Below are 14691 nucleotides of genomic sequence, written 5' to 3' on the forward strand. Positions count from 1 at the left end.
CAAGATTTATTAACATAAATTACAGTATATGGCTACTACTTTGCATTAAGAATGTATATAGAATAGGGCACCTGGGTGGCTCAGTCAGCAAGCATCTGCCTTCGCTCATGTCCCAATCCCAGGCCTGGGATTAAGTCCCTGCTCAGCAGGGACTCTGCTTCTCCTTCTTCCCCTGTGCCCCTTCACCAGCTTGTGCAAGAGTGTGTGCATGCTCACTCTCTCTCTCTCAAATAAGTGAATAAAATCTTAAAAAAAAAAAAAGAATGTACACAGAATAAATGCACATGATGACACGTGCCTAAAACATCTTTGAAATATAGTCAAAAACTTAGTGGGGAAAAGAAGGACTAAGACCTAGGGAAGGAGACAGTTAACTGTAAACCTTATGAATTCTTTGATTCTTTCAATAATGTGCTTGTGTAACTTCAAGAATTTAAAAAATTAGTATTTCAAGTTAAATGTTTTAGCTTAACTCTCAGTGAAGAAAACATGTAAGGGTAAAAAGGTTGGAAATAATTTGGATTTTATAAATAGAGAATTTCTTTGAGCCCTTATATGATTTTTGAAGTGCAGGGTTGTTTTGTTTTTTTTTTTTTTTTTTCAATTCTGGATGAAAAAGTAATAGCATTTTTTTTAAAGTATTTGTCTGAACACACATGAAATTGCTCTGCATTATTTTATCTCAGTAATCTATGAAATATTATAGGCGGTCTATCCAGACCTATCTGGCTGAGGCATACAATGTCATCTCCAGCTCTCATCTCCCCAGATACAACTCACAGCTTCCAGCACAGGTTCCTAGTAAGAGCTCAGTTGGAACAAAGTATAATGCTACCATTGATTGACCACCTAATATGACCTAATTCACGTCAGGAGCTTTGGTTTTATAGTCTCTGACCCTCAACGTTACTCTAATGTTTTCTGCATTTTACCAATGACAGAAATGGCACGCAGAGCCATCAAAGTCTGTCCAATGTCATTCAGACATTGTTGATGCAGAATGCAAACCAGATCTGGCTCATGGAAGCCAGCGCTCTTCCCACCATTCTAGGTCTTCATTTACTAGATTCTAATACACAACATTTTATTTCCAGAATCCCTAATTCATGCTCACTAAGTAAACAATTCCTCTCAGGAAATTCTTCTCCTGTGCCAACCTAAGTCCCCACAGACATTCTAGAAAACAGGCACTCTTCTCTGGGTCAGTAAAAATAAACAAATGACTAACCCCAATTAGCAGGTTCCTTGATTAGCAACTCTCTCTTCATCTACTTCTCTTAAAATGAAATACACACACACACACACACACACACACACCAATCCACCCATCCTAAGCTCCATTTCATGTACAAAGCCAAAGCATAGGACTCTAGATTATAAAATTAGTTACCTAACCTTCATATTTTCTGTATTTATACACCCATTGATCCAAATACCTCCTTTCTGTTCAAGTGATTACTGTCCTTCCTTTCATCAAAACTCACTCTCACATCTTTCATTCACAATCATGTGAAAATAATCCATAGTAACATATATCAAAGTTTTTTCTATTTGAGTTCCATAGGATTTCAATAGTTAAGATAAATGGTTTGGTTAAAGTTGGGCAAAACAAAATATAATGCTTCTCAGAGTCTTTAAATTGCTAATGTGTATGCAAAGAGGAGCTATACCAAGAAGCAGATTCCAAGCTTAACAGATGATATATTCCAAAGATAACCATTTTGAGAAAGAATTAGAATTGAGTACTCCAAAACTCAATTGTGAGGCTACGAACACACATTCTGACTTCAGAATAAACTTTGGAAATTATTTGCCTATAGCATCTACTAAGGTATATTTGCAAATATAAATATCTTAAGACAAATGAGAAACTTGAGGCGTGAGTCTAAAATATTGGGTAGGAAAATATTTGAGGAATTTAGGTCTTCCCTACAACCTTGAAATCAGCTGAGTAAGCAACCACACTTAAGAGATTGGCATCCTTTTTTTCTTTTTTGATTCAAGTTTTCTTCATTCTGTGTGTACTCAGTATAACTACCTATTCTTCCCACACCCGATCAAGAAAAAAAAAATCAAACTCAAAAAAAAGAAGAAAAAAAAGTTAAAATTATATTAAGATACATTCAAATTAAATTTCAAAGGTAAATAATTCAAGCTACAAGTTAAGTAAAAATCAGAAAAATAAATTCTATAAAAATATTCTAATATATTTCTAAACATTGAGGCATAACCCTGAATATCTTAAACAAGTAAACTGGTAAAGTACATAAATTAGAGAAAAGCCTTATTGACATTAGAGCAGTGCTTCTCAAATTAATATGCATAAGCATCAATAATATAAGGGAAATCTTGGAAAATGCTGATTCACTAAGTCTGAGGCCTATGATCTCGCATTTCTTGCATTTCTTTGCATTTCTCTTCTACATGATGCCAATGTGCTAATCTGCAGACACATTTGAATAGCAACAGTTTCAAGTATATTATTAATTCTACCTCTTGCTCAGAATGGTTATTTCATGAAAGCTTATTGATATGAATATACTGTCTGTTAATTATGAATAGGCTGTGCTAAACAAACCCCAAAAATGGACAGCATGAATCAACTCAGGGTTCTTTTGCCCAAAAGTAGACCTAGCATTTTAGGAAAATAGTTCAAGCCAAAAAAAAAAAAAAAAAAAAAAAGGCAGCATTTTTGCTTTACACACTGAACTCATTTTTAATCCACATGTCAGTGAGATACTGAGTATCCTCAAAGGGCTTCTGTTAATTAAGAACTGTGAACCGTTGAGTGACATTCCCTCTGCTCTTAGCCACCTGTTAGGGCCACCAGCCAAGAACTGAAGTTACAGGAAAGATGCCAAGCAGCAAGAAATGACTTAAGGTAATGCCAGATTTGATAATGTGAATATTCTTCCTGTTGGTTATCAAATGATGCTTTCATTATCATAGCTAATATATTCAATTCTACCCTCTCAGTTGGACTTTCTTTTCTCTGCCTTTCTCCTAAATTATCACCAGTGGAGGTTGACTATAACAATTTTTCAAGTAGATTGCATAATGTTCTCAAGTTGCTAACTTGCTCCCGTAACTCCTATTTGAATCTATTTTTTATTCTCTTGATGAATACACTTGATTTTAGAAGTGCGTTTCCCTAAAGCTAGGTTATGCATGTTTTGAAAGATGGTTGCTCACGGCTACTAATTTCTGAAATTGTTGGGCTATAGCCAACAACATACATTTTCAACACCATTGTGATTTTAGTGACTTACAATGTCATGTCATCAAAACCCTTTACTCATATTTGCAAAATTTATACCTGAATGACACTGATTAAGCAGCTGGTCCATTGAGCTCTTCTAAATGAAGGCAGCTACTTCCTCTCTTGCTGCCAAGGAAATGGCAGCCTCCATCTCTCACTTCACTACTTCATTGTTGCTTTTCAACCATTTTCATTTTAAATTATGCAGTGAGATGTAGTTCAATCCCTCAATCCTATTATCACAAACTCCGAGAGAGATCTTACTCTCTTGCTGCTGCTCCTTTGTAGATAGGATAGCAGTAAGAGTGCCATCACCTGGCTCCAGGGACTTTTAATTATTCAGGTGTTTTCCTTACAATGGGATTTGCTCTTATAAGATTTGCCCTGGAGGGATACCAAGAGTGGTGGTCCCAGTGTCCATGTGCGCCTTGGTGAATAACATCAGTCCTACAGTACTTGATCTCTAATCTTCTTGGTTCCACTAAATGAATTTGCAGAGAAGCTAACATTTAATTTTCAAAAGGAAGAATGTTTACTTGCCAGAGACACTGTACTAGATTTACAGAATTGCACCAATTACTTCTGCCTTTAGAGCATGAACAATTTGACAACATTAATTAACTCAAATTTTGCTGTATCCCCTTTATTCTCTAGACTAAAAGAGTTTTTTAAAAACCCTCAGGATTCTGAAAATAAGAAATTTGTAACTTTCAAAGTAGAGACAGTTCTAGATATGAAGGAGCACAACTATGAAAAAGACAGCTGATCTCGCTTAACTTTAAAAACTGTTTTTTCCACATACTGTCATGTTTAAGCAGCTTTTTCCATTTCTTATTTCATAATAGTGCTTTTCACTAACAGGGCCAGAATAATGTCTTTCTTAAAATCAAAAAAAGATACTAAGGAACAATACTATTTCATCCTTTTAAGACTTGGTAAATAATGAGAACAAGTACAAGAATGGATATGGAAACCGATCTATTAATTCCTGGTTGTGTATGCTTCCTGCTTTGATCTGCCCCTCCTTCTTTAGGCTAGAAAAGTTCTCTGGAACACTAAGTAGTAGCATTAAGAACAATAATGTTCATATCCGTGTTTATTGAGTGCTTACTATATTCTAGGTATTTTACATAATTTAATATTTACAGTATCTCTAGGAGTACAAATATTGTTGCTGTTTTACAAAGGAAAAATTAAAGTGTAAAGAGGTAGCATTGCTTTCCAAAAGTCATTGACACAATCAGGCTTCAAATCCAGTCTATCTAAGCCTGACCCCAAGCTGTTATCCACATCATTTTCTGTCCATCTGATCATTGATACCGGTTAGAGAACTACAATAGAGAGACAACTAGTTTGCATGGGTTACTCAGTCGCCTTCTACTGATTCTCATCCTTCCCCAAGTGCGTCTTTGTGGATTTGGTTATTTAATAAAAAGCGCCAAGCCCAGACACTTGCTGCTTCCTAAAGCAGGTGCGTCCCCTCACTGCCAGACCCCAGAAACAAGACTGAAGATACTGTACCAGACCCAGACTTCAATCCTCTGCATCACAAAGCTCTGCTCCAGGAGGATCACAGAGGGGCTCAAGAAGGTTTAGGATGCCTGACAGAATATTAATGTTCTTCAGAATTTAAACTATAGTAATTATTTATAGAAAACTGATTGTAAATCAACACATTTTTACTAATTTGTCAAAATATGTTTATAAATCTGTAATATTCCTCTCAAGACTGGTTTGCTAGAAACCACAGATTTCATTTTTGCTGAGTCACCCCCCCCCCATCTGATTCCACCTGCTGCCACCCCTGACATGCCAGGGAAATGAGGACGTGCCCTGGGTCATGTTCCACAGCTTTTTCCAGCATGGATCTCTTATTCTATCTTTTTCCACGTGGAACAGGTTTCATCACACAGGAAGATGGGAAGGTGGACTGTTCCAAACAGGTGGCAGCTCCCTTAGAAACCATAGGGAAAGGATGAGAAAACCAAGTTCCTCCCCACTTTGTCCCAGAGCTTGGGAGGTCCACTGCTGGGAGGGAGCGAGTGGTCACTCACCCTCAAGTTTAAAATTAGGAGTTCTGGGGCGCCTGGGTGGCTCAGTGGGCTAAAGCCTCTGCCTTCGGCTCAGGTCATGGTCCCAGGGTCCTGGGATGGAGCCCCGCATCGGGCTCTCTGCTCAGCGGGGAGCCTGCTTCCTCCTCTCTCGCTGCCTGTCCCTCTGCCTACTTGTGATCTCTATCTGTCAAATGAATGAATAAATAAAAAAAAAAATTTTTAAATTAGGAGTTCTACTTTCAAGAGGCTGTCTAGTGGCTACCAGAGTTCTGAGAAGAGTGGGCTTCCTTTACTGTCCTTGTTCCCCTTCTCACAAAGTACAGTTGATTCTTCAACCCCCTCATCTATTTTTTTTCACCATCTGTTGACTTACAATTCTGATTCTCTTCTGTTTCTTCCACATACAGTTAATCAGCAGCAAACAAGCCTTGGAGAATTTATACAGGGCTAAATAATAAACATTATAAATAAATGACTTTGCAAATAAAGAAATGAATTTAAAAAGCAAATGAGGGTCAAAATACACAAACAGTAGAAATGTACTTGAGAATGATGACTGCACATTTCAAAATCTGGCAGGAAGAAAGCATTGATACATGACAGGAAAACTAATGCATCCATTCAACACATATTAAGTGACCACCTACAAGGCAGTGTTCTGTGAGCACAGTGGGATGTGAGGTGATGAATAGAATATGGAGCCCACCTTCAAAATTCTTGCAATCTGGCGATAAAAATAAGGTGCATGCATAATGGAAGTAATATGAAACAGAAAGCAATAAACATTACAAGCTTCCCTGCCTTGGCTTAGCTACTCCTCTTTCTATAAGCACTTCCACCAGAAACACATGTTCATAAACATAGTATGACCATACATTTGGATTTGCCAGGATAGTCCCAGGTCATGCTTATTGTCAAAGCCCCTTAATTTTCCCTTTCACTCCCAAAGATGACCCCGATTGGGCAATTAATTATATGTCACCTTAATATTAGCACAAGCCATTTTATCGCATTTTTTGGTATATGAATCTATTTCTCCACTCACATGCAATTTCCTAGAGGGAAGATACCATGTTTTCAGTGTTTAAAAAAAAAATTTAAAAATCCTTTGCCTCTAGCACATGCCTGCCACATAGTAGACAGTTAATTTAAAATACTGAAAGAAAGGGGTGCCTGGATGGCTCAGTCAGTTAAGCATCTGACTTCAGCTCAGGTCATGATCTTAGGGCCCTGGGATGGAGCCCCATGTCAGGCTCTGTGCTCAGCAGGGAATCTGTTTGTCCCTCTTTCTCTCTCCTTCTCCCAATGCTCATGCTCTATCTTAAATAAATAAATAAAATCTTTTTTAAGAAGATAAATAAAATACTGAAAGAAGTACTCATTCTCTATTTGGAGAAGAGGCAAGTTTGCATTTATTTAAGGGGAAGGAGGAATCTGAATGGTGAAAGTGGTATCTAAAATGGACCTTGAGGACACCTGGGTGGCTCAGTGGGTTAAGCCTCTGCCTTCAGCTCAGGTCATGATTCCAGGGTCCTGGGATCGAGCCCCGCATCGGGCTCTTTGCTCCGCAGGGAGACTGCCTCCACCTCTCTCTCTGCCTGCCTCTCTGCCTACCTGTGATCTCTGTCTGTCAAATAAATAAATAAAATCTTTAAAAATAAATAAATAAAAATAAAAAAATAAAATGGACCTTGAATATGTTGGCTCATTGAACAAAATAAAAAATAAAAATAAAAAATAAAAAAATAAAATGGACCTTGAAGGAAAAGTAAGACATACTTCTGAAGAGATGAGAATAATACTCTAGGTGAAGGGAATGCCAGTGATGTCAGGGCAAAGGTAGAAAATTAGACAGTGAGAACAAATATTAAACTACCATTAAAACCCCTAAAAATGTGGTGTTTCTTCCAGTGCCATAACGACGCAATACAGGCTATCCTGTATGAGACAAACTGAATATTCTGATAGGGTCATCGGGATCCCAGAAATTTTCTTCCTACTTACCAAGACAAAGATACATATTTGTAATTGAAACCCCCATTTTTCATGTTTAAATCTGTAAAACTGCTGCTGGAGTAATAGAAAGAGTGTAGCACTAAAAAGTTTTTGTGAAGAGTCAATGTTCTATAGGGACCTAATTTCAAGACAAGTTTGACACTTACTGTCTGTGACTATGGGCAAGTGCTAAACCTGGGGAAACCCCAGCTTTGTCATCTATAAAACAGGGAGAAATACTGCATCAGGTTACTGTGAATAGCGACAGAAAGCAAGAGCTGAAGGAAAGTAAGCAATCAACTCATGTAGCTATTATCAGCAGTTCAGCAATAAACAAACAAAATTTGTGCTCAGTGTGTATAGATCATGATTAAAGAACTCATCCCAGATCATTTCTAGAGCAGAGTGTAGATGAATGGATGGACTGCATGTCAGTATATACATATATTCTAAATCGGATTTTTTTCCTCTAGATTTCTTCATTGACTGTAGCCATTGTAAATTTTATTTCATTTTACTTTTAGTTTGCAATGTTTTATCCATGAGAATATTATTTTTACTGTGTTTTTAAATAAGAAGCTCTCTGGTGGTATTATCTTGCTTTGTTTTGCATAATCAAATACATCTAACTCTGAATTTTATATAGAATTACATTATATAATATATGCATGTACTTATCTACTGTGTTTATTCTCTGTTCAAAATTAACAGATCCTGCTGAGAACTGTTTAAATTATTTTATTTCTTATGTTATAAGAAATAAAACATTAGCCTGAATAATAAAGTACAACTATTATACTCATGAAGTTTTTATATTTCAAAAAATATTTAGTATTCTTGACTTATCACAAAGATTGAGTCCCAAGATAAAGAAAAAAATTGCTCTGCAAGATCCACTTGACTTTTACCTCCTTTAAATAGGCATTTTCTAATAATGCCCTTACAATTACAAATACTCTTACAATGCCCACAATTACAAATGTGCATTCATGTACTATGACTTCTTGTTTTGTTTTTTTTTAATTTTATTTTTTATAAACATATAATATATTTTTATCCCCAGGGGTACAGGTCTGTGAATCACCAGGTTTACACACTTCACAGCACTCACCATAGCACATACCCTCCCCAATGTCCATAACCCCACCCACCCCAACCCCCCTCCCCCGATCAACCCTCAGTTTGTTTTGTGAGATTGAGAGTCACTTATGGTTTGTATGACTTCTTGTTTTAAAAACAAATTAGTGCACTATGCTTTACAATCCATATATTCTACATTTATTCCATTCCATATGTATTTCTACCAATCATCTCATATAATTATATAAATATGACATTTTATTTAAGTACATATCATGCAACTATATATTTTGTAAATGACTTCCAGTCCTGACTACAGAAGGTGGCCTGGCCCATTTCTGTAACAGAAGAAGGAAGAAAATGACATTAGAGTAACCAACCATTCAGGAGAAATCTTGAATTTTTGCATTAGCTTCTCCTGCTCTTGTCTCATTGTGATGAAGTTAGCATTTGAATTTAGTTTCCAACTTTTGACTTGCATTTCTTTCTCAAAGATTAGCATGAACACACCTGAATTGCTTTTCCTGTATTCTGCTCTACAAAACAGAAAACCCTCATCTTGTTACTCCCTTTGGACCACTGTCTGAACTACTCTAACCACATAGCTGGTGTCTTATCTAGAATTATTTAGACCACTTCCTGAAGGAGTAGTAGTATATGGTAATTCATTTTACCAAAGAGAGAAAGGGGCATGAAGGTATTCAATTTAATAATTATATATAACATAATATAATATAATAAAGCATTAAGAAAATGAATATGATTTCTTCATCAGTCTGCATACAGATAAGAAAAATTCTGGCCCAAATGGTCCCACAAAATTGAATTAAAGTCCTGGCCTCAGACATAATCTATAAAAGAAATAACTGATAAGTTGGACTTCATTAAAATTAAAAACTTCACAATCTACGTGGCCATACAAGCTATGTCCTGATGAATTCCTGTGGGACTCCCTTATTGTTCACTGTCTGTAGGAACAATCTAGGTACAGCACTTGGACAGGGATTTGCTTACTTGTAATAGTTTTCTAGAGAACTCTTCCACTGTAAATTTTAAAGATTTTATTTATTTATTTTAGAAAGAGAGAATGAGAGCAGGGGGAGGGGCAGAAGGAGAGGGAGAGAGAATCTCAAGCAGACTCCATGTTGAGTGCAGAGCCTGATGTGGGGCTTGATCTCACGACCCTGAGATCATGACATGAGCAGAAATGAAGAGTCAGATGCTTAACTGATCAAGCCACACAGGCACCCCTCCCACTGTAAATTTTAAATACCAAAACTAATTTTGAATTCTTCAAGTCCTACATCTTGTCCTGAATCGCAGTAGTGTGGAGCAAGGCTCATAGGAGCTTAGTTTGAGAGATTTGGAACATATACTTCACACCGTCAATATCTCAAAGTGTAAATTTCTCAAATTTCCCAACAAGTTTTTCAGAGAAAACAGGATGTTAATAAAGAAAATAGAAAATTAAAAATAGCAGATAAAAGGAGAAAGAGGAGGAGAGTATGAGGAAACAGAAGAAAAAGAATGCAGAAGAGGAGGAGGAATGGGAAGAGGAAAGAAGAGTTGCCAAACAAGTCAATGTGTTTGAGGGACAACATTTAATATGTTTCTCTACCAAGAAAATCTTGGTATTTCACTACATACACTACAAAATTTCTTTACTTATTTGATCATGGAAACTTTTATTTTCCTTTCAGTGGATCATATTATTTTGAATATTCTGTGGAAAATGAATTACTGATCAAGTTCAATCTCTTTCAGTTTGCAATTAAGGAAACGGAGGCAGCAGTGCTTAATCGACCCCATATCCCTGCAGTTGATCTGTCACAGAAACAGACTTGCAGTCCTATATTCTCCACAAAGTCAAAATCAATACTGGAAAATCAAATCAGATAGATCATTAAAACCTATTCCTTGTTAATACTAAGAAGCACGTGTCTATCACAGTACTGTGAATCAATATATTAACAACATAACCTTATTCTGTTTTATCTTGGCAAGAACATATATTCCCTACTTTCCTGTTTGCATCCACGTATACTGAATGTGTCATGTGGCTTCAGTGCCTGTGAACCATCATACTTATGACTGGTATACACCGGGCTTGTTCCATTTTTGCAATTGTCTTCCAACGGCCAATGTTCAGCTCTTGATGGATTTGTTGTAGTTTTCTTCTCAATTAAATATCTCTGATATTTAGATTATCACTGAACTTGGAATGTCACTGATTGGATACTCTTGTGTATACTCTGGGTATAGGTCTACAGACTAAATAGTTTCAAGGTTTGTTAAGTCATGGATCACAGTTGTGCCATATAAGCTTTTACTCTTCTCTATACTCAACTAGGGCCAAACAACAATCTCCAACAGACAACTTCAGGATAATTTATACTGCACTCTTGAAGCATAAAGGAATGACACAAAATTAGGAGGCCATTTATTGATTCTTAAAATAGGAGAATTAGAATGGACTTTGGAGTCCTTTAGTTGACTGTCTCATTCATTGACTATAGGAATTACCCTATCAGCCTGATAAGCCATCCATCCTCAAATAAAAATATCCAATGATAGGGACATAGACATTATAAACTTATTCCATTACTGGAAAGTTATGTTAGAATTTTCATTCTCATTTGGGTTGAATGTATATTCCTTTAGTCCCTCCTCTCTTCTCTGGAGCAAAAAAGAAAAAAAAAATATCTCTCCCTGATTCTTATAATTCACATGTATTGAGCTTAAAAAAGTTTAATATAAAAAGTCCAGTGAGGCATTAGGGGGATGATTTTTAATCCCAATTACTATACCTGAGGTGGTTTTTTAAGTAAAAGAAACTGAGGGTTTTGGAGGGGAGTAGGGTGGGGAGTTAGGTGAGTCTGGCGGTGAGTATTAAGGAGGGCAGGTATTGCATGGAACACTGGGTGTGGTACATAAACAACGAATCTTGGAACACTGAAAAGATAAAATTAAAAAAAAAAAAGAAAAAAGTAAGCATAAAGAGGAGAGTTTCAAGTAATGAAAGAAGTGATCTCAGTTTCTTTAACATAGGGTGCAAGACCTTCCAAATTCTATAGTAGACGCCAGTGCAGACATCCATCACATACGATGATTTTTTTTTATCTGCTCCTGCTTTTAATCTTTGCCTTCGCTAAACTAATATTCCATAATAGAATTAGGTCCCTTCTTCTCTCTTCCACATTCAAAGGTCTTGTATTGTGGAAGAAGAATCCAAGGAGACATAGACAGAGAGAAGTGTATGATGGTGGTATGGATGATTGCAAGGCTAATTTCAGAAGCTTTAGAAGATGGCCAGGTAATTACCTAATATAATGCCCATGTCTCTGAGCTATACGGCCAGTTGTAAACAGCCTCATATTTTGCTTAACTTTTGGCCAAGTCATTCAGCCTACTTAGGTTAAAAGATAAGAGTATTTGTTTTGTGGAGTCCAAGACTGTGCTTTGAAATCCATCTATATTGCTAATTCAGTCAGTGGAGTTTCCCTGGATTTTGTGTATAATATTCATTTCATGCCATTTATAAGTTCTCTTGCTGCTATTTTATTTGTGTGTGTTTGCAAGTATTTTAGCGAAAATTTGGGAGAATATGCTTGTCTAGTCTGGCACCACACTAACCCAGAAATTCCCCATCACCCACCCACAAGCCTTTCTAAGTACACACACACTCACACAAACACAGGCTCCATCTGTTTAAAAATTTATCATAATTCTTGCCAGTAATTTACAGAAATTTTAGAAACATAAAAACATTGAATGTCAGTCCTGGAAGAAACTCCAGAAATCATTTAGAATATTACTCCATTACATAGTTAATGCCAAGAGAGGTTAAGTGACTTATACAATGTTATTTTCTTAAATTCACTTGGTGGTTGTTTCCAACTACTTCTCATCTCTTATATTTTTCATGATTTTTCAGAACTTTCTGATACTAGCATCAAGACTACATCCCAAAATTCTTTTAAAGTCCCAGATTTAATTATTTTAAAGTCTATGTGTTTTAAAAACTTCTTAATTTTCCTGGATCTTCCATTTCCTCCTGTAGGTAATGTATGTAACATCATCCCTTCCTAGCAGGTGTGATAAAATATGAGTATTACTGTCACTTAATATTCCTCCCAGGAAGTAGACCTATCCCTCTCTTGTTATTATTCCTACTCTGTGTAACACTGTTAAAGCAGCTTATGTTGTTACACATGTATATGCTGTGACCATCTTCACACTATTCTTATATATTCATGTTAGTCTTACACAGTCATACTAAGGCAGCAATCCCCAAAGTGGACCACTGATCTGTAAAAATTATCTGAGAATAAGATCTCCAATGTCACCTAAATATGAGGATTACTACATGCTATATACTGCTCTGAGAACGGTACACTGCATATTAGCATATGAAAGGATCCATCAAGTGCTGTCCTAAAATACCCAGGTATGAAGATAAATCTACTTCCAAATTTCATGAAAACTGCTATAGGAAATACTATAGCAAATATTCTGCCCACGTTTTGCTTCTATTTCCTTTATATACGAATTTATTAGAGAATTGACTTTTTAAGTTTACCTGTTTCCTCTAATATCTGGACTTTCTAGGTTTTGGAATTTAGTTTACAAAATGTTGAATCCTTGTTTAGTTATATTTTTCCTTTGACTAAAATTACATACATGCTTTTTTTCTCAATTTTATGAAATATACTTCATCATAACCTAGGGATTATGTCTGACTATACAGAATAGATCTCTTTTACTAGTCAATATTAAATTTTTAAAAATGTTTAAATACTGCATATTGAATTCAGGCAGAACAATGTCAGTCTTTTTCTTTTTTCTTTTTTTTTTTTTAAAGATTTATTTATTTATTTATTTATTTGACAGACAGAGATCACAAGTAGGCAGAAAGGCAGGCAGAGAGAGAGAGAGGAAGAAGCAGGCTCCCTGCAGAGCAGAGAGCCCGATGTGGGGCTCGATCCCAGGACCCTGGGATCATGACCTGAGCTGACGGCAGAGGCTTTAACCCACTGAGCCACGCAGGTACCCCACCTTTTTTTTTTTTTTTTTTTTTGAGAGACAGAGAGAGCGCCAATGGGCAAGCATGAGTGTGCAGCACATGCAAGCGTGGGGAGAGGGAGGGAAAGAAAGAGAGGGAGAGGAAGAATTTTAAGCAGACACTACTGCCAGCCCCAAGCACATATGAGGCTCAATTTCACCACCTTAAAACCATGACCAGTGCCAAAATCAAGAGTTGGACGCTTAACCGACCAAGTCACCCAGGTGCCCCTATTGTTATGTTTTTAAAAAGCATTCCAGCTACTAAGTTAAGATAAACTTCCATCTAACAAAAAAAGAGATGTGGTCCCAAACAAAATTAATGCAACTAATTGTTCTTACGGCAAAGTATTTTACAATAGGTTATGAGAGCTACAAAACATTTAAAACATCTCTTCCCAGTTCTCCACATCCTTTTTGTCTATTTGAAAAGATGCCGACTAAACATGTATTATTGAATGGGAATACAGGATTTAATAATTTCATAAAAATAAGCAGAGAAAATGCTATAGTCTACACTGTAGTTACTAAATGAACAGAATGATGGAAATTATTACAAAACTTCCTTTAAATACTTAATGAAAATAATAGAGAAGGTGACAAATATTTAATTTTTAAAATACATGACAAAGTTACTGGAAGTCATCAATCTGTTAGCAGTACCCACATCCAGAGAAGTGTTGTTAGAATTGCAATATTTATCAAGATAAGTCTTTCATTCTAATCAGAATTTCTAGTCAGTCTTAGGAATCTTTATAAGAGTTGCTTTCCAGTGGTGTCTTTCTGAATGGTTTATTTAAAATATTGGCACCAGCTAAATGGAACCTCTACTTTTTTTTTTCCTATAAGGATTTTTAAGAATAAGTAAATAAGAAACTATCTCCGAAACTTAGAACTATAAAATAGAGAAAAGGTGTAGGACTACGACAGTGGTAACATTAAGTTACACAAAGTGATGATTTCAGATTTTTACTTATCAATGAATTTTATGATACAATTGTCATTCGGGCAACATTCTATGGAGTCAAAAGGATCCAGGGGCTGAACTGCTATAGACAAATCACTAAACCTTCTTACCCCCGGTTTCCCTATTTATAAAATGAATATAATAGCAGTAACTAATTTCTAAAAATGTGATGACAATTAAATGAGATAATTTAAGTGAAATGCTCAGGAAGCTCCTTATCAAAGGCTAACTCTTATGATTGTTCTAATGCAGCAAAAGAAATGCTGTAGACATAG

The sequence above is a fragment of the Lutra lutra genome, chromosome 6, assembly GCF_902655055.1.
Source record: "Lutra lutra chromosome 6, mLutLut1.2, whole genome shotgun sequence".
NCBI classification, from domain to species: domain Eukaryota; kingdom Metazoa; phylum Chordata; class Mammalia; order Carnivora; family Mustelidae; genus Lutra; species Lutra lutra.